At 43.5% G+C, this 21656-nt stretch overlaps 1 protein-coding gene across 3 annotated transcripts in view; it reads right to left on the bottom strand.

Annotated features, from left to right (window-relative positions):
• The window catches only part of GHR (growth hormone receptor), a 238347-nt gene that overhangs the window by 30328 nt on the left and 186363 nt on the right, over positions 1–21656 (bottom strand). The window contains exon 2 of one of the 3 annotated variants that reach the window (XM_043514474.1): positions 2432–2548. The exons of the other annotated variants lie outside the window; for them this stretch is intronic. The gene's annotated coding sequence lies outside the window, so the exon portion shown is untranslated. The remainder of the gene's footprint in view (positions 1–2431; positions 2549–21656) is intronic. 3 annotated transcript variants of the gene reach the window in all.

The following is a 21656-nucleotide window of genomic DNA, read 5'->3' as shown; positions in this document are numbered from 1 at the left end:
CTTGCTACAGAGACAAAGGGGTTTTTTTTTGGTCTCTGTACTTAATCCAGCCCCTCAAAAAGTGGTAACTGGGTCATCGGAAGAAGTCAAACTAGCGGTTTCTGTAACAGGACTCCGGTTGGCTGAACTATCTCTCTCAGGGATGTGACATACCTAGGTTGATCTACATTTTAGGTGTAGATCAGGCCTGAGTTAGATTAATGGGAGCCACTCTGCAGCAATTACAGCAGCTACTGAGCACCTGCTGCCCTTTGGCAATCATTCCCATACCCTTGGCCCAACAGAAAGCCCCACAGAGCAGGGATGTGGAGGCACCCCTAGAGAGCTGGGCCCTGTGTTCCCATATTCTCTCCCTCTCTTTCTCCTCAGCGTTCAGAGGAACCACACCACTCATGGTAGGCAAACAGTATCCTCCAGTGGCCTCAGAAAACCAGTTAGGATTTGTCCCTTAGAAAACCAGCCTGCAGACATAAACACCACTGGCACAACTGACTGCATTAGTAAGTACAGCAAGAGTTTGTACTTCTTTCATTTACAAAACAATAAGGGTAACTAATAAGTTTCCAATTATTTCCCAATTTATCTGAGTGACTCAGCTTGCAATTATGTTTCGGGAAGTGATGGGGAAACAGATGCTTGTGGCTTTTTATTATCTAAAATGGAATCCTCTCTTGTGAAAAAAACTAGCAGTACATTTATGTATTGCACACAATTAGTGTAGTCAATCAACATTAGGATGATGTTTTCTGTAGGATGTGGTTAGAGCTGTACTCTCATCAGAAGGATAAATAAGGAGAGTGCAGCATAGGTGGTAAATGAATATCAGACATGATTGATTACGCTCTTCAACAGCAAGCAATGCTCCTGGAAGAGAGTAACTGTTATAAATTCTATGTCTACTCCAAAATGCCCATTTCTAAGACCTCCATGAACAGAAAACAGGTCTCAGAAAAATCAAGACTAAATACTCTTGAATTTTATGTTTAACTCTATGTCCAGGAGGGAGAAGGGGATCTTTTCTCTGACCTGACAACCTCACTCTAAATTGTTTTTCTTTTACCATTAAGCACATTTTTACCTTCATGGATCATGGCCAAAATGGCTCCTCTGTGATGTTTCCATTTCAAGTATGAGACTTGTAGTCTAAAATTGCTACCCTGAATGCTTGTTTATGGGTCAAATTCAGGCCCTCAGCACTGTTGAGACGCAGAGGAACACACATAAATGCAGCAAAGTAGCATTACTGGGTGCTGACAGTCAGACTAGCTGCTGCTTTCTTTGAAATCATCTGCGTAAACACGGGGAAGCTCTTTCAGGGGACATAGGCACTAGACAACAAGGACCTGATCCCAGGCCTCAATGACATATCATGCTGTGGAGGACCTGAGTGATCTGGGGAAATGTCTACTTTTATAATCTGATCATCACCATGGTATTTAGTAATTTTGAGCATATTTATGTGCAGCCATAGGAATGAATTTGCACACTTTGCTACAGTGAAGTCGTCCCATCCCAGCACAAGTACCTTTCTGAGAATTAAGTATTTAGGCTGTAGAGTTTTATATGCCTTCATGATATCCTTTAAGTTATAATGTCTATCCCTTTTCCTCAGCAGAACTTCATTGCCACAACTTTTTTCTGGACAGGGCTCCCTCTAATCTGTAGCTGCACTAACAGAACTTGTCTAAAAATGTATTGCCTTCACTATCTCCACTTTTCTTTATTATTTAACATACTGTATTATGGTTACATATTTATTTATTGGTAAGATTATTTTCCTGGAATCAGTTGCATGCTGAGGACTTGAATTTTTAGTTAGGGATTAACTGTCCTATATTCTAATGATTTAAAACTGTAAGGATTCTGCACTATACTGATTTTATCACTTAGTATAAAAAGTGTATTGGGGAAAAATAAATCTGCAGATCATTTATTATGAAGAGAAATAACGTATTTATTCAAAAGATAGGTACTCCATGTTGAATACAAAAAGTATGGCAAATTAATTAATTAAATCATTGAGTATCACAAGTCCTACTCTATATTCTTCCATTTAGTATTTAAATCAACATTGAGTGCTATAAAAATAATAATAAATGTAATTTTCCCTTCCAATGCAAGTTACCTTTAGGAAGAGGAACTCAGCAGAACTAATACAACCAGTTAGGGCTTTCAACACTTGTGCAACTTGTGTTAACATACTGTCCTATTTTTAAATTTTTATTTCTTATTTTTGAGCACTTGAATGTAGTAGGTGCTACACAGAGCAGCAGCCGCTGGTGAACTTTGTGGCACGTGGGCATAGCCTATAAAACAAATCATGTTCACTTGTCCCCATGGACTACCATCCACACCCACCTCCAAACATGGCAAACAGGAGGATGGGTCCTAGGAAGGTTACCCTTCCATGCTGTCTAGGGCCCTTACTTACCCTGGCCAGTCCTGGGCCTGGACTCTTCCCAGGATGGTGGTGGTCCTCCTCTTCTCTTTCCTCTGTTACGTTCTCTCTCTAAATTGCCTCATCCCCTGCAGACTGCACAGTGAAGGTCTGATAGGAGGCAAATTGTGGCTATTTTGAGTGGGGTTTGGAGCACCACATTCACTGCCCAAGTCACAAGCTGTGTAGACTGCAGAGTGCTCTAAAGTGTTGAATTCCAACTGCACTGCGTAGACCAGGGGTGGGCAAACTATGGCGCAAGGGCCACATCTGGCCCTCCAGATGTTTTAATCCGGCCCTTGAGCTCCGGCTGGGGAGCGGGGTCCGGGGCTTGCCCCACTCCGGCACTCCAGCCAGGGAAGGCTCCCGGAAGTGGCAGCATGTCCCCTGTCCGGCTCCTACATGTAGGGGCAGCAAGGGGGCTTTGCACGCTGCCCCCACCCCAAGCGCCTGCTAACAGGGCAGTGTGCAGAACTGCCTGACTACGGCTCCACGTAGGAGCTGGAGGAGGGACATGCTGCTGCTTGAGGTAAGTGCCGCCCAGAGCCTACACCCCTGACTCCCTCCAGCGTCCCAACCCCCGACCCAACCCTGATCCCCCTCCCAACCTCCAAACCCATAGGTCCCAGCCCGGAGCGCCCTTCTGCACCCCCAACCCCTCATCCCCAGCCCCACCCCAGAGCCAGCATCCCCAGCTGCATCCCAACCCCCTGCCCCAGCCCGGAGCCCCTTCCTGCACCCTGAATTCCTCATTTCTGACCCTAACCCAGAGCCCACACCCCAAACCCCAATTTTGTGAGCATTCATGGCCCGCCATACAATTTCCATACCCAGATGTGGCCTTCAGGCCAAAAAATTTGCCCACCCCTGTGTAGGCCCTGCTAGCATGCTCTAAAAGACACCCTGAGCACATTAATGTAGTCAAGCCTGTGGCTGGGGCGGTGAATCCAGCATCTAAAATCACACTGAGAATTGGCATGGGTTTCCTTCTGTCAGACCTTCACTCAGCAGTCTGTGCACGAGCCAGAAAGGGGTGGTGAAGAGCACCTTGCTACTATACAGATTGCAAACCCAACAAAGCGATAGCAGCCCCCTCCATGCATGTTTTATTTTGGGGGGTGGGGCAGTGCCCAACGCCCTCTGTATTTGAGCCTCCACTGGCACAGAGATAAATAGAATCACATTTTCTGCCCCAAACAGCTTATAATCTGAATTCAGATTCATAATGACAGAGTCACACACAAACTTAAAAGCCAGGGACATGGGGAGGTAGGACCAAAGTGTTGCAGTATAGCCTAATCCTGCTCTCTGAACAACACCAGTGTGTTGTGATGGGAACAAGCCATTGAATCCCATATGGTTCCAAGCCTCCTCAGTCTGGGTAGTGACTGGTTACTGTTCCTAGCTCTGGGTCTGTCAAGTGTATTCCCAGATGAAGACCCTGTGTCTGACACTCTTCTTGGGCAGTGGGACCCCACAGTCCCGTTGCCTTGACCCCAGAACCAATGCCACAGCCCCTCTGAGAACCCCTGTAACTTATGCATCCTCCCCCAAGAATCCAATTGGCTGTGGGAGCCCTATTTTTTCTAGCTACACCCTTAAGGGACAACATGACAATACAGCAAGGAAGTGCAGGCTTAGCAAAGGAATTTCTTAACCACAAACACTTTTACTCTTAAAACCAACTCCTGAATGTAACCCCCCTCAGTGTGTCCCAACCACCCATGTGAGTCCAGAGTTTGTCCTTTAGACCAGGCAGCTCTTCCTGCCTACTTGGTCTGTTCTTCAAGCAGTGGAATGGTTCCCTTTGGTTAGAGAGCATTCCTCTTTTAAACAGCTCCTAACATTTTCCTGCCCCATTTTTCTGCTGGGGACTTCCCAGGCTCCAACCTCCAGATTAGCTTCTGGGATAATTGTTCAAAATCAATGGCCCATCTGGTAGCAACTCATCATATCACTAGAGGAACTTTCCAGACAGTCTTTCTACTAAGTGTCAAGTTCCTGCTACAAAATGATTGCTCTGAGCCACACTACAGGTTACTTTAAAAATGGAGGTTGAAATACAACATGGTGTACACAAAATCAAAATGGAATTTACACGTTGACAGGCATATCCCCCAAACCATCACACAAGATTATAATAGTAAAGTCACCCAGTTATTTTGCCAGGCATGTTCAAATCCTGATGGTTCAGCTAAATTTGATTTTTAAGTTTCCCCTCTTGATTAACATTAATTCTTTTCTTATAGGCAAAAAGGCAGAAGAGAACTGAATGAGGAGAGGGGAGGTATCTTGGTTACCAGGCTTGGAAATGGCATTCCAAACAGAGGGGGCAGCACAGAAGGAGGTGGGAATGAGGAAAGCTTCACTGACAGAGTGGAAGAGACTGAGTGAAAGCAAAAGGAGACACAGATCGGGGCTGGGTACACAGGACCTTGAACAAGGCCAGGGAGATTGAATTCAAAGCCTAAATTTCTCTGTGCTGGACATTAGCAAACCGTCTGTCTGCAACCTGCTCACATGTTCCATATGCCCATAGACAATGGGGCAAAAGAAAGCCCAAAGTGCTTCATATCCCATTCTTTGAGGCACTTGTGGATGTGTCACACCTTGGACCGAATGATATGCTAAATAGCAAGGGCTATTAGGATTGAGCAAATATTGCACTAGGTCCTGGAATGGACGCAGCTAGACCCACTAAGTTCCTTTAAAGAAAGGAGAGGATGGTAGCCAGATGCCCCTTGTGACCCAGTGTGGGTCAAGTGGATATATATACTTAACTTGACTCACTCCAACAACTGCAAGAACCCTCTTACGTTTAACTGCCCTACTTCCCATGTGACAAAAGGAAGTCTTTGGCATTAGAAATCAGTCAACCTAGTCTTGGATAGAAAGAGACATTCACAATCACCAAAAAGTCAGAAAAGAATTCTGCTGATGACATTTAATACTATCCTGACTGGTCAGCACAGTAGCTGGGCAAGGATGCAATACCTGTGTAGCTGCTCTAACTGGCAGCAAATATTTACACACTAGTGTCCTAAGTTTAACTAGAAGAGCAACACAGAAGTATATATGAAGAGAACACCACTTGGGGAATGCACTACCAAGGGAAAGTTAAGGTGTGGGGGAATACAACACACACAGTGGGAGTGGATTGAGGGGAACAGACAACATAGAACTAGAAGGAAAGAGGAATTAAAATGAACAAAGAAATATTAAGAAAAATAAAACAAAACAGGAGGTGGATAGAAAATGGGAGGGAAAGCATGAGAGAATAAATAAGATGATTGGAGTTGTAAGATAAGATGGAAGATGGAAGGAACACAGAAAGGACAACTGTGCAACCCAGGAGAGATCCCAAAACAGTTAAAGAAAAATATAAATAGTTTTATTTACCAAGCAGCCCTCACTGAAGCCCTGCCTAATGATACAGAAACAGCACAGAAAGTCTAGTAGAAAACATCCCCTTAGAATCAAGTGAGATTGTCAAAATGCAAGAAAAAGGGGGGTTAACCTGGAGTTATACATGAGCCCAACAGTGGTCAAAAGAAAAGCAGATTTAACTGAAAACATTTTTGAAATATTTTTAAAAATCAGAGTTGAACTGTGCCAATTGTTTTTGAAGAACAAGTTTCATGCCTTAGGGATGGGATGGAAGTGGAATTTCCATATGTCTTTTTATTGGGAGACTAATATTCCCTCTGGTGACACCTCAACTACACAAACCCAAAACTTCAACACCACACCCACTCACAGAGCAGGACACACTCAGGATATCAAAGGGACCACCTCCCTGGTCATGACCTTCCATGACAGCTTTATTTCTTAGGAACAATGGAATTGTCAATTACAAAGGTGAGATTTCCAAGAATAAGATATCCTAAGGCAAAGAAACCCTGCTAAAAGAGAATGAGAATAAATGACACTTGTGCTCAAGAGGGCACATGTTGCTAATATAAGGTCAGTCTGTGGAAGTATGTTCATACTGCATCCAACACATAGTGCTCTCCATAGAGAGGGTTTGGCTGAAAATGAACCAAGATTTGTAACCTGATTCACTATCATTGAAGGCATCACACTGATAAGAAGGGAAAAGGAGGAGCTAGCCGCTCATAATGACGACTTCTACCTAGTAACAAATGTTCCAGTTTCCTAGTATTGTGGACACGGTGGGTGAAATCCTGGTGAGAATGAAGTCATTGAGAGTTCTGCCACTGACCTCAGTGGGGCCAGGATCTCCCCCTGTTAAATCCAACACTGCTATCTCTCATTTTTGTCCAAAGCAGTCCAGCCATCAAATTTGCAGGGTCCCTGGGGCAAGAGACACACAGCTGCATATTATCACTTCACTCATTACACTTTATACTGAACTTCATGACATCATCAAAGGACTCATGTCGGGCACAGAATCCTCCCAATAGTTCATGAAGTTGGAGCTGAAGAAATTACAACTCATTGGATGTTTCCCCTGGGTAACTGGTGGCGATATTGGGCCTGCATCAGAGTTCATTATTTACACCTGTGACTAAGGTACTCCTGCTTTACACTGGCACACATGAGATCAGAATCAAGCCTATGATACCTGAACTTGCCATTGTCGAACATTCAGGCTGCTTCCGATTTCTGCAGATATTCATGTAGATAAATAGCAAGAGCCATTTGCCAAAACAATGATATCATTGCGCTACACAGATTAGGTTATCTGACTGGCAGGACAATCCCACTTTATATTCTCCTTGGATCTTTTAGGCAAGGTGTGCACTAATTTTCCAATGGCTACACAAAATCTAAAGAGACTAAAAACTCAGCTATTTTTAGGCACCGGGAAAGTGAAAATAGCAGCCACTTCTACAGCATAATCATCTATAGGAAGTTTATTGGTGGCAAGTACTCTGAGTTTGTGGGAAATAAAACCTCCTAAAAAAGCCTTACATAAAATTGCCCAGAGTTGGTAAACCACAGAGATCCTGTTTTTCAATTCGAAGATATATTCACTGCTAAATCAGACCTGAAGAAGAGCTCTGTGTAAGAGCAAAAGCACGTTTCTTTCACCAACAGAAGTTGGCCCAATAAAAGATAATACCAACCCACCTATTCAGCCCAAAATCAGAGAGTTTGTAATTGCAGAAGGCAGCTGCTATGTATCTAACAGACATTTTTGTACAAAACATTGTAATTCCGTTACTTTTTCATACCTGGGGTATAAGCCAATCAATGCATGGAGGTATGTGGGGAGGGATGAAAATTTCATTTTTCATTCAGGGCATCCTCTGAAAGGCTCTGAAACAACTAATTTTTAGCTAACAACATCATTCTTTCACTAGAAGGCCTATAGCAACACAGAAAAGAAAACTGTACAGAATAACAGGGGAGATTTCAAAGCCATGTAAGGGACTAGGAAGCCCAAGTCCCCTTAATTTTAACTGGATATCAAAATCCTTTACGCAGCTGTGAAAATTTCAGCCCGACTTTTTGGGAGGGAAATACATGTGAGTTTGCATTTTCTGAGGCCAAGAAAGCATGCATTTTATTATTCAGTATTCTTTTTATATATAATATTTGGATCCTATGATCTTTCTTCATTTAAGAAAGAAGTATGATCAATTCAGTTTTGGTACTGTAGAAATCTCTGGTACAAAGTGTTTCATTTATGGTTTTTAAATTGCAAGCTTAATCATTATAGTGCGGAAGTTTATTGATACACTAATTCAGAGTTTTATTACTGCAGAGGCTCTTCAGTTATGATTCACACACCCATAGGAAGTTCCAATGAAATTGTAAAGAAATACAAAATAAAGGAATAACAAAGTACTGGTTTTCCTCTAATTTTGTCTTCAAATTGATGATGCATCTTCATTTCTTTCTCATATTTTTGTTTTTTTGCAAAGTACTCTTAATAGCCTTCTCTTCCAAGCATTTAAAAAAGAAACTGGCAATACTGTCCTCTACACACATCCTCTGTTTTTTTTGAGGGTTCTCAGAAGTTTACTAAAGATTTTTACTTTAATAGGGTTTCTAAAACAAAAGCCTCTCTATCATATCATCTTTTTTAACAAAACATTGACTCTGCATAGAGAATCTAATTATCATAAAGTTCAGACTACCATAGAAGTTCTGTCAGCTAAATTAGCAACCTACTTTTGCATGTAGACTTTCATTGTTACCTTGATGCCTAGGTCCATCTGGATTTGTGAGCATGAAGGAAAATAAATGCAGCCCCATTAGCTAAATTTTGTTTGAAGTATCTGTAAAATTTCCCCAAACAGGTCAATTTCTATAAACATTAATCTTTTTAAATATTCAACCTGATGTTAGATTCAGGAGGTGCAAACACAAAGCGAAATTATTAAAGTGACACAAGCACCTATATCTCAGAACAACAGGATTAAATTAAAGAAAGGGGAAATTTAGGTTGAATATCAAGAAAACCTTCCTGACAGTGAGTTCTATCAGATGGCAGAGCAGTCTCTCACATACCAAAAATAGTAGCAGCCATTTAATTAGGTTTGATGTAAGGGGACTGTTGTCCCCTTACTAACATTCAGTGGGGGTGTTTTAGTTGCTAGCTCCCAGTACTAAAAAGGGGGAAGGGTCGATCAGGGAATCAGGAGACTGACAGTCCGCAGGAACAATGGGGAGAGGCCAATGCTCCAGGTCAGCCTGAATGACAGGGCGGGCAGGCTAATCAGAGAGTCAGGAGGCCAGGGAGGTCCAGTCCTCCGTGTGAGCTGGAATTGCCTGGGTCAGACAGAGTGGGGCCGAGCTAAGGAGAAAGCAGGGGCTCAAGCTGAGCTGTGCCAGATCCAGTGAGAGCAGACCCTGTCCTGGGAGCAGAGCTGCAGCCTCAAAGCCAGAGGCACAGCCCAGAGACAGCAGACTTGCCCTGGGAGCAGAGCTGCAGCAACCAGAGCCAGAGGGGCCAAAGAAGCAGCCCAGAGAGCTGGAGGCAGAGCAGCAGCGACAGAGTGGTGGAGCTGGGGCTGGAGCAGTCCGGAGCTGGGTGCGGTGAGCAGCTGGGAAGAGCGAGGGGGACCCTGGGCAGCAGGCCCAGCACAGGGAGACGCCTCAGCCAAGGGGCTGTGCAGGCCAGGCTTGGATCATAACCCCGACAGAGTGGGGGCGACACTGGGAAGAAGGGTCCTATCACTTAGAGCCTGAGAGCGTGTGGCCACCACCAGAGCAAGTGTCCATCCCACAGCATCCCTACAGCACAGCCAGGGCCCGAGCAGGAGGCCTGAGACTTACAAGGAACAGACTGTGAACTGCCCGGACATTCCAGAGACACTGTTTGTGATGTTCCCTGCCACAGAGCGGGGTGACGTGTTTCCTTTAACCTTTCCCATTTTTCCTTATTCTTTTTAAAATTAATCGTTGATTAAATAACTTGCATTTGCTTTAACTTGTACGTAATGGTCAGTGGGTCAGAGAAGTGCCCAGTGCAGAGAGAGGACCCCAGAGTGGGGACACCCTAGCCCCTGTCCTAGGTGACTACAGCAGGGTTGAGGGTCGAGCCCCCCAGGAATCCTGGGCCCAGCCTTGTTGGGGTTACGAGGACTCTGCCAGACAGGAGAGTGGAAGGGGAGTCCTCAAGGGCAGGGAGGCCACTGGGTAAAGGAAGTGGGAGTGAGGACTCAGATCCTTTCGCTAGCCCACTTCACCGGGGTAGTGCAGAAGCCAGGAAAGTTCCCCACAAGAGTGGGACTATTCCCCCGCTTACATTGACAAAGGAATGGAGAATATACACATGGGAACAGTATTGCACTGGAAGGGAGTTGGACCAAATGACCTAGTACACCCCCAGCATCTTTAATTTCTGTGATTCTCAGGGCTGCACACATAGATGGGGTTTCTGATCATCCACACAGTGTTGTCTAGCTTCATGTGTGTTTCCCAATTCAGCCTTACATTACTATTGCATTTGGTGACTCATGCACAAATTTGGACCATACAGGTGTGAGCAATCTACAGTAAACAGATTAGTAAATTAAGCAGCAGCATTTTCTGACAAGTTTCCAGAGGTGATTTAAGTTTTATGTATCCTCTGCTGAACTCGCCTTTTCAAATACTCATTGCTTCTTTGTGAGAATCCAGCGCTGCCAGTTTTACATTTCAGATCTGTCTATACTCAGTCATTTGTGCGAGTAAGACCCAGTCATAGGAAAGAGAACAACAGGAGGCAAGAGCTACCAAACTCGTCCTCTTCTAAAAGCTCCTGGGGACAAATTTACTCCTGGTGGAAGTGCAGGCCAGTGGAGTTACAACTAGGGTGGATTTGACCTCTGAAAGCAGGGGATTTATCTTCTGGCTTGGCTCCTAGCAACACATTTGAATTGACTGGCTTTCAAATAAAGGGAGGTGGAATTGGAGGTACCTCTTCAGATTGGTCATTTGAACATGTGACCATCTCATGACAGGAAAAAACAAAACAAGACATGAACTGTATCTCATTATCTCACCAGTGCCAAGAGACAGCATGTGCCCTGCATCTGCAATAATTGGTACCATGTTACTCTTTTCTGAGCAACAAAGGTTGCACTTGAAATGACTCCATGGGCTCCGAGTGTGTTTTGTCAGAAAGGGGTCCCTTTTTCAAAGGTTATGTGACACTCAGAAAGAAGGAATACTTCAGCTGAAGTCCTGTGCTCATTTTTTATTTCAATTCATGAAACAACAATAACGACAAAAACGAGGCGCTTCTCTGAAAACTTCCTTAACTACCTAACAAATAAAATAAATCTAAAGGAACAGAAATCCCACAACATATACTACATAAGGCAGGGGGGGAAAAGCCAGAAGCTCTGTTCCCCATGTATTAATTCTAAAAATATTGGTTTCTCCAACAGCCTTTCTAAAACAATATGGCTTGTTTTATGCTCTGACGATCAACAGATTTGGGCTATTTTAGATCAAGAGAACATAGTTAATACATAAACAAACTTAGCACTGAAAATGGAAGGTGCAATATAAAAGTGCTTTGCAAACAGTAACTTTGTAATCCATTTAATGCTGCTTTGAGGTGCATGTTATCCTTCTCTTATAAATGGGAAAAAGAAAAGGAGTACTTGTGGCACCTTAGAGACTAACAAATTTATTAGAGCATAAGCTTTCGTGAGAATGCATCCGATGAAGTGAGCTGTAGCTCACGAAAGCTTATGCTCTAATAAATTTGTTAGTCTCTAAGGTGCCACAAGTACTCCTTTTCTTTTTGCGAATACAGACTAACACGGCTGCTACTCTGAAACTTATAAATGGGGAAATTGAGTAAGAGAGATTAAGCAGCAGGTGGTCCCAAACCAAACTGGGGAGGTGGGAAGGAAGGGGAGGTGTCAAAGCCTGAACTATTATTTACACCATGCAGTCAGCCAGCCAGGAAATTCCACTTATGTCCAGATTTCTAAAGGCACTTACTAATCATTTATATAGTGCAATAATTTCACACCAGGCTTCTACAGAGTAATGCACTTTCCTCGCCTTAAAGACTTTGCAATCTAAGACAGATAATGCAGAATTTATTGCCCTTGGCAGTGGAAATCTGTAACCTTGCTTCTGCTCCCTGCCCCTTCCCCTCCAGGGGTCTCTTGCCCTGTTTTCCCTGTTTACTTTGTACAGATCAAAGGCAACATTCACAATGACGAAAGCTTGTGCTCAAATAAATTTGTTAGTCTCTAAGGTGCCACAAGTCCTCCTTTTCTTTTTGCGAATACAGACTAACAGGGCTGCTACTCTGAAAACTGATTATCTGTCCATTGCTCTTGCTCCCATACTTTGATTTGTAACTGCTGCTAATGAGGTGCCAAAAAGCGCTTGACCAATCAGGACAATGAAGGTGACTATAATCCCATCTACACCTCTGAACTGAATGACAGAGGTTTCCACTCTGAAAGTTCTCAAAATATATATATATATATATATAAAATTACACCACTTTCTCAGCCACAGGGATCACAGGCAATAATTACACAAAATGTTTATAAGGCACCGAAGTGAAGTGATTAATTCACCTTCTCTGCCAATAGCAGAAAAATATGGTGACTGCAGGGAGTTTTATCATTTAAAGTACTTCTGTAACAACAAATACAAATAGAAAGAAGCAAAGAAATAGTGTGGAAATGTGCATGAGTGAAGTGAAGCTGCCCGGATGACCACAGCAAATGACTCATTTTTAGTGACGAGCTGAAGATGGGTAAGTCAATGAGGACTTGGAGCTTGACTTGCTCCTAGTTTGCATTGGGTTTACATTGGAATAAATTCACTGACCTCAACGGAGCTACACCTGATTTACACCAGCGTAAGGGAGAGGAGAAATCAGCCCCTGATCTTAGTTTGGGTTGCAAACTATCCTTTGTCTCTCATGATATGCTCAATTTTGGTGGGTCTGTCCCATCACTTGCCAATGGCAGGGTATTAGTAATTCCTGTATTTAATTTGGTGAAAAAGGGACACTTGAACACATCAGAACATGCAATTCCTCCCCCATTCTCTTATTTTGATTGTTTATGGTCCTGCTTCTGTCTTTAGCAGTATGTCTATATGAATCGTGAATATGTTCAGTTTGTTTTGAGGAAGGTCACATATTTCTCCCTGATTTTACTGCTTCTGTGGATGGCATTAATCACCATACTCTCACTCCTTCTCCCCGCCCTTCCCAGAACAGCAGGAGACATGCTACAGTAACTTCCGAGGTGCCTGCTACTGTGGCTTCATGTTGAACATTGAAGGCTACACTGGTTAGTAGCACAGCTTCCAACCCACTAGACAGTCACCACTGCACCATAACTTCATTAGGGTTACCAACTTTGTAATATTTAAAAACCGGACACTCCAGCAGGAGTGCTGGAACCTTCCCTGCCCCACCTCTTTCACCAAGGCCCACCCCTGCCCCGTCTCTTCCACTGAGACCCTGCCTCTTCCCCAAGGGCCCTCCCCCTGTTGTTTGCTGCTTCCCCCCCGCCCCAAGCTGGGGCTGGGAGCTCCAGCCACCTGATGCGGGTAGGAAGTGGCCCCGGCTGAGTAGGGGCTAGCACAGGTGATGACCTGGCGCCTTCCCTGCCTGCAGTAACCACACTTTGGATATCTGTTCAGTAGATCTGACTGGACTGTCAGTTCCCCTTTTCAACTGGACTTTTCAGTCGAAAATCAGGCACCTGGCCATCCTAAACTTCACTGATTTCCAGCACAGAAACCTCAAGGCTGTTTCTTAACCTGGATGGAGAGACATACTGCCCCAGGGCAATTTATGCTTTAATCTCAGAGCCTACGTACAAAATAAATTGAGCTCAGTGGGTTGGCCGTACACACTACCTGATAGTATTACACAGTAAAACAGACCTGAGGTAACATGTTTTATTTTTAATTAAAGAGGCCTAAAGTTGGAACAGGAGACTAACAAAACATGTCCTGATGAGGGGAAGCCATGGCTTCTATGAACTTTATATTTGCCTTTAAAATCCCTCTGGAGCCACGGCTCCGTTACAAATACTTTACATCAGTAAATGATTATTCAGTATGATAGCAAACCAGATCATTAGCTACCTTTAATATTTATCCACATTTTGTTTTCTTTTCAAAGAAGGCTGAGTCCATAAATTATGTACTTAGATATTAGTTGAGTAGTGATTTTACGCCCATGCACAAAGCATAAAGCACAGAGCAGGTACAAGTACCAGACAAAAATCTCGATATGAAGCAAATATTTGACCTTGCAATAGATCCAATCTTTGTGCTTCTGATTATCTAGGAAAAATATTTGCCAGTGGCGGGGAGAGGGAGGCAAAGTCTAACTTTCTGTGGAACCTTGATGTTCAAGTAACACAATGGCCAGGCAGATATCAATGTAATAGATTAGAAAACCTCAAGAAGTCCCTGACCAGAGGAATAAAAAGAGATGGTGAAAACAAACTCATGAGTATGTTGCAAGACTGAGATTTACATGGATCCATTGATATGTCCAGGAAGATAGGCTTTTATTGATATGTTATGTTTGTATTTCCTCACTATCTTTGTGACTAGAATTAGCTCAGTCTGACAAGTTACATTAGGAGCTAATCTTTAAGATCATGCAAGCCTTTATTTCCTAAATCAGCTCAAATGAAGAAACCTACACAAAGAACACCACTGTCTTCATTATGAAGCATTTACCCGATAGATGATCAGCCACTCAACTTGGCTGGTTTCAGAGTAGCAGCCGTGTTAGTCTGTATTCGCAAAAAGAAAAGGAGTACTTGTGGCACCTTAGAGACTAACAAATTTATTTGAGCATAAGCTTTTGTGAGCTACAGCTCATTTCATCGGATGCATGATGAACAACTTTGACTGAATGCTTGTCATTGCGATGGGCTAACCTCTGAAAACATATTCAACACTTAAAAGCTTGGATTCTTATCTGAATTTCTGGGAACTTGACTACTGTCCTGCAAATCAGAGCACAAAAACTGAGCAATGTCTCATGAGATTTCTAATGTCTCCCATTTCCAGCCAGGCTAGAAGTATCATGAGAATGGTCTCTGTATTGGTTTTTCAGCTCTTCCATTTTAGCCTTGGTTTGAACCAGGAAACAAAAGGGAAGGGGAGCAAGACACTGAAAATTAAAGATTAACATGTATTCTATTATCTCTGACGGTTTCTCCCTAAGAAAAAGAGTACTGCTATACATATATTCCAATGTACCACTTAGCACAGAACAGACAGAGCTTTCCAGCCTCAGTGCATATTCCAGAATGAGTTGTAGACCATTTAAAATTTCAGGAAACTACTCAAAATCCACCTTTTCCATGAACTGTTCAAACTCTCATGACCAGATGCTGCACTATGTCCTCTTTGTCCATGTGTGCGTTGTCCTATTTAAAGCGTCTGTCTAGACATGCCTTCATTGGGTATGGTTTTTTTCATGTTTCTATCAGCACATTTGTTAACCGTCTCAGCTAAGTGATCAAAGATTTACTGGATACAGATACTGAATTATTCTCCTTATCGAAGAAGTGCCAAATTAGCATCCATACACCTTGGTGGAGAATGGAGGGGTGGGAGAAAGGGATGTCACACTGCTACTTTCTATGCTGCATACTTGTATGGATGGAAAGAAAACATCAAACTCCTGTACCATCGGTCTGGTTCTGGCATCTTTCCTTGAATGCTCCTTTTGAAACCAAACCAAACCAACCAACCAAAAAAATCCAGAGCTTGCAAAATAACATGCTATGTTGTTGCATGGTGATTATGCTTTAGAGAGGTTATCTATATGGTTTTGTATGCAACCACTTTGAAAATCATTATAATTTTACAGTTCTCTACTACTACATTCTTCCCATACCAATGTTGGCACACAGGGCTGCAACCAGTCTTATCCATTCCTCTGTTATTTGCTGCTGCTTCCATTGGCTCCATGATGTTCAGAACAAATTATTCTGCCCTCCCTTCTTTTTCAGGTTTCTCTTGGGCATCCTCGTTTCCTCACAGTGGTTGGTTTCTACTTGACAGTTTCATACGGGTATCTGTGTACTAGCATATGAATATGTATTATTCAGAGTACATGCCCCAAACATGGCCAGCGTGTCTCCTGATTCTGGTGGAAATGAGCTGCTAGTGGGTGATTTCTTGGAGTTCTTCACTGGTGGTGAAGTCTTTCCAAAAAAATGCCCAGAATCTTTCATAGCCACTTATTTTCAAAGGCATCTAGTTTTGTCTAATGTTTTAGTAGATCTACAGCTCTTATAGCCATATATTAGCACCAATATTATGTTTGAATTGAAAATTCTCAGTTTTGTTCTGTAGGTGATAGGTATGGCAATTTCCTGTAGTATCCTTGAAAGACCTTATTGTATTAAATGATATATTATTGTGGGTTGGGATTGTATAACACTCCTGTGTCTGTGGGGAGGAGGGGAAGGAGGGAGGCACGTGCAAAACGTAAGACCAAAGTTCAAAAGACTTTACTAAAACGTTCCAGATAAGTATGGACTTTTGAGACAATAAGTGTTAAGTGGATTTCCTGGGGAATCCCTAGAGAGAGATGTGACCTGGGAACCTCTTGGTGCCAACTGGCAGAGGGCACAGTGGATACAGAGTTTTCCAGCGATCTTCTAGATCAGACAGTTACATAATTATTCCCTAAAGAGTGACACATGAGGACTCTAACAAGAGCCAGTAACCCACTGGTCATTATAATCATTGTGAAATGTTTGTACAGATAATATTTAAGGAGTTAGGTATCTGTATTGAAAACTATATTCTTAAGGCAGGTTTCCAGGAAGTGACCTGTCTCTGACGGGTTCCTTTCCAGCAGGGGGTAACAGACACTTATGTCCCTTTCTGGTCTATTTGTATACTGAGCCAGATGCTGAGTAAGAGATTGTAAAATCTACAAGAACGGTGTATACAGCAAGAAAAATACCCAGCAGAGAGTGTCCTGCTTAAGAATGAGGACAATAGATTGTTCTGATATATCTGGGGTGCAAACTGATATCCAGGATCTTTCACTGAGGAGGCAAGCTGATGACACGACTTGTTTCATAAAAGGAAGACCACAGTCAGTCCTGGCTGTAAAACGCTTAAAGGACTTTGGGTGAGCATTGCTCTATAATACAGGAAGTATCTATTTAAGTAAGTCTAGATTCTAGAATACGTGTTATGATTTTATTTCATATGTAACCATGTTGCTTCCAATGCTGCTACTTGCTATCACTTGAATCTCTGTACTTCATTAAATAAACTTTTACTTGTTTTCACTATAAACATACCTAAAGTGCTGTGTGTTAAATGAAGTGATGATATGAGGTATAATGGTAAGCTGGGGTGTACTGCTTTGCTGGAAGCAGCAAATCTGTGAATACTACAAGTGTGCAGTGGAACAGGGCCTGGATACTCCAGGGAGATGCTTGGAGGGCTTTAGGATCGGAGTGTGCACATCACTAACGTGCAGAGAGACAGCAGGGTCTTCACGGGCTTAGAGGAGAGTGCTTGTGTTGCCTATGGCCAGTTAGTTTGGGAGCTGATCCACGGCAGACACAGACAAGGATTTCTCGTGCTAAAGGCAGGTAGAAGCAGGGTGCCGCACAACACAGAGTACCCCAGGGAAGCATCAGAAGAGATTAATGCAAGTTACCCAACTCCAATTATGAAAAACTCAGCCTTTTGAAGCTACACCCTGAAGAGAGTGTCTTGGCCTTCTGTAACAGCTAATCATCAGACAAAGATCAAAGGCCTGAGATATATAAAGAAATGACTGCTCTGTCCACTTGTTGTTCTCATTCTAGATTTAAGAGTGATATGAACTTGCAACCAAGGGGAAAACCCAGTTGTGAGTTTTGAAGGACTGAAACTTACCAGAGTTACCTAGAGTGGAGTTGCGAGTGACCTCTGGTATGTGTTTTGGCATGCATATTGGTTCTATTATTGTTTTAATATAATTTTCTCTGCAGTGCTTTTACCTTAAGAATAAATGTGCTTGCTTGGAAGGAGCTGTGTGATAACTTTTAATTGCAAGTAATACACTGACCATAGCCTTCAGAGAGAAAGCGAAGTGCAAGCACTGGGCTGTTTAGGCAGCCTGGTTTGCTGGGGATATCAGCAAAATACTGTAAATCACTGTAAATCCAGTGAACTGTGCAGCCTTAAAACCCCAAACAGCAGTGAGTGAGATGCAGGTCTCAAGAGAGGTGATGACTGTGAGCCAGAAACCTTTAAATGGGTACCCTCGAGGGACCATGGAGGAGAACTACATGTGCAGTTATCCTGAAACTGTGACACTGTATCTTTGATTTCCATATATTGTTGAGTTTAGAAAATCGAGTGGATGCCTTTTGAGTCCTCAATGTGACTTCCTTCTCGAGACCTATGTTGGTTAATATGGTATTGCTCATGTTTTACCACATGGTATTGCCTATGTTTTAGCATAAATAATTTTGAGCCCCACTTGGCCTGCTATATTTGCCAAGTTGTCTGTCTTTGTAATGTTTTGAATATACAGATATCAGAATTACTAAGGGGATAGTCAAACAAAATAGGAATTACCAGAAAGTGAAAGTTTTATAAGGATCAGAGTCTACGAAAAACTACAGTTTTGCTGTTCACAACACTGACATAGGTGATTGAAATAATATTCCATGAAAAATACAAGCTATCATACCAGTGTGATCACTCCAGAATATAGTAGATATGGTTTGCATTTGATCTGAGCTGGATATGAATGTCTCAACATGCATTAACCAGTGACAGAGCTCCTCCAATGCATTGGACATATATGCAACAGCGAATGGGATCTATGCACAACAGAATGTCTGGACCAAAATGAACCACCATAGGTCATGTCCAAGAAAATTAAAATGGAAATGCTTTTGACTATTTTAATGTGTTTAGCAGCTTGTGTTTACATGCCAAATATTTTAAAAAGAGGAAAACTGTCAGGAATCCATAAAGCACAAAATCAGCCCTGTTCCCTGATGGCTTCCAGAATTTTTGCTTCTTTTGGGAAGGAAAACAATACATCATGTACCTAACTGACAGTGTCCTGTCAAGCACAGAGTTCCCCTCTAATGAATTAATCTCCATGAAAACTAATATTCAACATTTATATCTCAGTTAAGAAAATACCAAATCAGACACATCCAGTAATGCTCCAGAAAAGTAGCTAAAAACGAAGAATTTAGCAGTTTGAAATAATTTAATCACAGTATTCTCCACAAAACAACCTGTAAAGTGACAACCTTGAGTGCTTGATCCTCAGTGGCAGATACTCAGAGTGTTGATATGAGAAGCGGGTTTCTATCTAAGTACTTCATACCCCACAAATGAGTCAATAGGTGCAGTGGGTTTAGGGCTTGTAGAAAAGAGGGTGTGTGTGTGTGGGGGGGGAGCTGGCGGTGAGGAAGACACTTCTTAAATCTTGTGCTATGTTTTGATAAAAGTTGCCAGCATTTAAAATGAAGGATATTGAGGAATAATTGTGCAAGTATGGAGTGGGGGGCAGAATTATTGGAGATGCGTGAAACGTCTCCACCCTGACAACAATATTTCAGAAACCTATTTTCCTCATGACACAGCAGATAGTATTAACCACCCAAGTGCAATCCACAACTTGCAGAGCACATACTTGCACTTACATGGCCAGTAATCATGTTTGATAACATCTGATCCTGACATAGAGTTGCCAACTTTCTAATCACAGAAAACCGAACACCCTTGCCCTGCCCCCTTCTCTGCCCCTTCCCCAAGGCCCCATCCCTTCTCCGAGGCCCCATCCCCGCTCACTCCACCCCCAACCTCCATCGCTTTCGCTCCCCCACCCTTGCTCATTTTCACTGGGCTGGGGCAGAGGGGTTGGGTGCAGGAGGGGGCTCTGGACTGGGCCTCAGGGGTTCGGAGTGTGGGAGGGGGCTCCAGGCTGAGGAAGGGGGTTGGGGTGTGTGTGGGGGGGTACGGGCTTTGGGCTGGGATGCAGGCTCCGGGATGGAGCCAGAAATGTGGGGTTCAGGGTGCTGGAGATACTCAGGGCTGGGGCAGGAGTTTGGGGTGTGGGAGGGGGCTCAGGGCTGGGGTGTGGGAGGGGCCTTTGCGCGCTGCCCCCATCTGCAGGCACTGCCCCTGCAGTTCCCAGGCAATAGGAAGCTTGGGGTGGGAGCAGACTGTGGAGCACCCATTGCCGCCCCTGAGCTGGAGGGACATGTCACTGCTTCCCGGAAGCCAGGCAGAGCTGGACAGGAAGCCTGCCAGCCCCACTGCGCCAATAACCAGATTTTTAAAAGCCCAGTCAGCAGTGCTGACTGGAGCTGCCAAGGTCCCTTTTCGACTGGTGTTCCGGTGAAAAACCAGACACCTGGCAACCCTATGCAGACACCTTTTATCATCATATGGGTCTTCCTTGGGCTCATTTTAAGTTGATTTCACTCAGACTTTTGGACCCTTCCTTACTGATTAAGGGTCTGACCCTGCCAGGGACATCACTGGAGTTGAAAGTTCTCAGCACCATGACGAAGCGGCCCCTGGAGGGGAGAGAGGGGAGGCAGAGGGCTCCGCGTACTGCCCTTGCCTGCGGGTACCTCCCCCAAAGCTCCCATTGGCCACGGTTCCCCATTCCCAGCCAATGGGAGCTGTGGGGGGCGGTGCCTGCCATATGGCTGGCAATCCTGCAGGCTGAATCCAAAGTCCTGATGGGCCGGATCTGGCCCACAGGCCGTAGTTTGCCCACCCCTGTTATAGAGCAAATAATTCTCTCCCACTCCTGTCTGTTTTGTGTACTGTCTACACAACAGCATAGCATCTATTTTTATCAATCCCAAAGTGTTTTAAATATGGAGGCACTGTGGGCTTGCTTCTTTTCAGATTGTGAAGTCAGTCCCATGGCACTGACCATAGCCTGAGTGGGCGATTTGCAGGCTCAGGCTCTGAAAGTGATTGTCATTATAATGACATTATAATGATAATCATTATCACAGGTGCATGAGTTTATTTATCTAGATTCTACATGATGAATGCTTTAGAAATGCTGAGCAAACTGAATGCTAAGATGCACTCCCTGCAATTCATGCTCTAAAACAGACAGGTAAGGTGGCTTCACGGCCTGGAGATAAATGGGGTGAACAAGAAACATTATTCTACTTGTTTTGGTAAAAGTTGCAGGTATTTAAAATTAGGGACAATGAGGATTAATTGTGTGAATCCAGGTTGCAGAATTGGGCCTATAATCTTGTACTCCCTCCAAGAGGATGAAGGTGTGAAAGGAAAAGGCTCAGGGCTCTTCCTCTTAGATGGAACCGTAGCACTGCAGCTAACCCCGCTCCTCTATGTCCATAGCTTTCACTATAGAGACCTACAAGGGTCTGTTGTCACCACATTATTCAATCATAGACAGAAAGTTGTCAGGAGGACTAGTGAGAGCATGAGCAGCACCCTCTCCCTCCTTCTCAATGCCTAGTTGAAACAAAAACCTGGAAGAAAAGCAACTAGCAAAAGATGAATGCAGGCAAGATTGAGGCGAATCTTGTACGAAGAGGGACATACTTCAAAAGAATTTGCCTCCTCTATAACATCCCCCACTAATGAGGGAATTTGCCTCCAGGTTAAGTCTGGCCACCAGCCTTTGGGATTCCTCAGTGATACTGGATATCCAAATATGGCAAACAATTCCCCACTTCCATCTGTGGCTGGGCAGAAGATTGTGTACCCCATCCTACTGGGTACAGACCTGGACACAGTGATCCAGGTAGTCAAGATGTCTGAGTTT

This window comes from Dermochelys coriacea, chromosome 5, assembly GCF_009764565.3.
Source record: "Dermochelys coriacea isolate rDerCor1 chromosome 5, rDerCor1.pri.v4, whole genome shotgun sequence".
In the NCBI taxonomy this organism is placed as follows: Eukaryota; Metazoa; Chordata; order Testudines; family Dermochelyidae; genus Dermochelys; species Dermochelys coriacea.
This window is presented reverse-complemented; position numbering and strand designations above follow the sequence as displayed.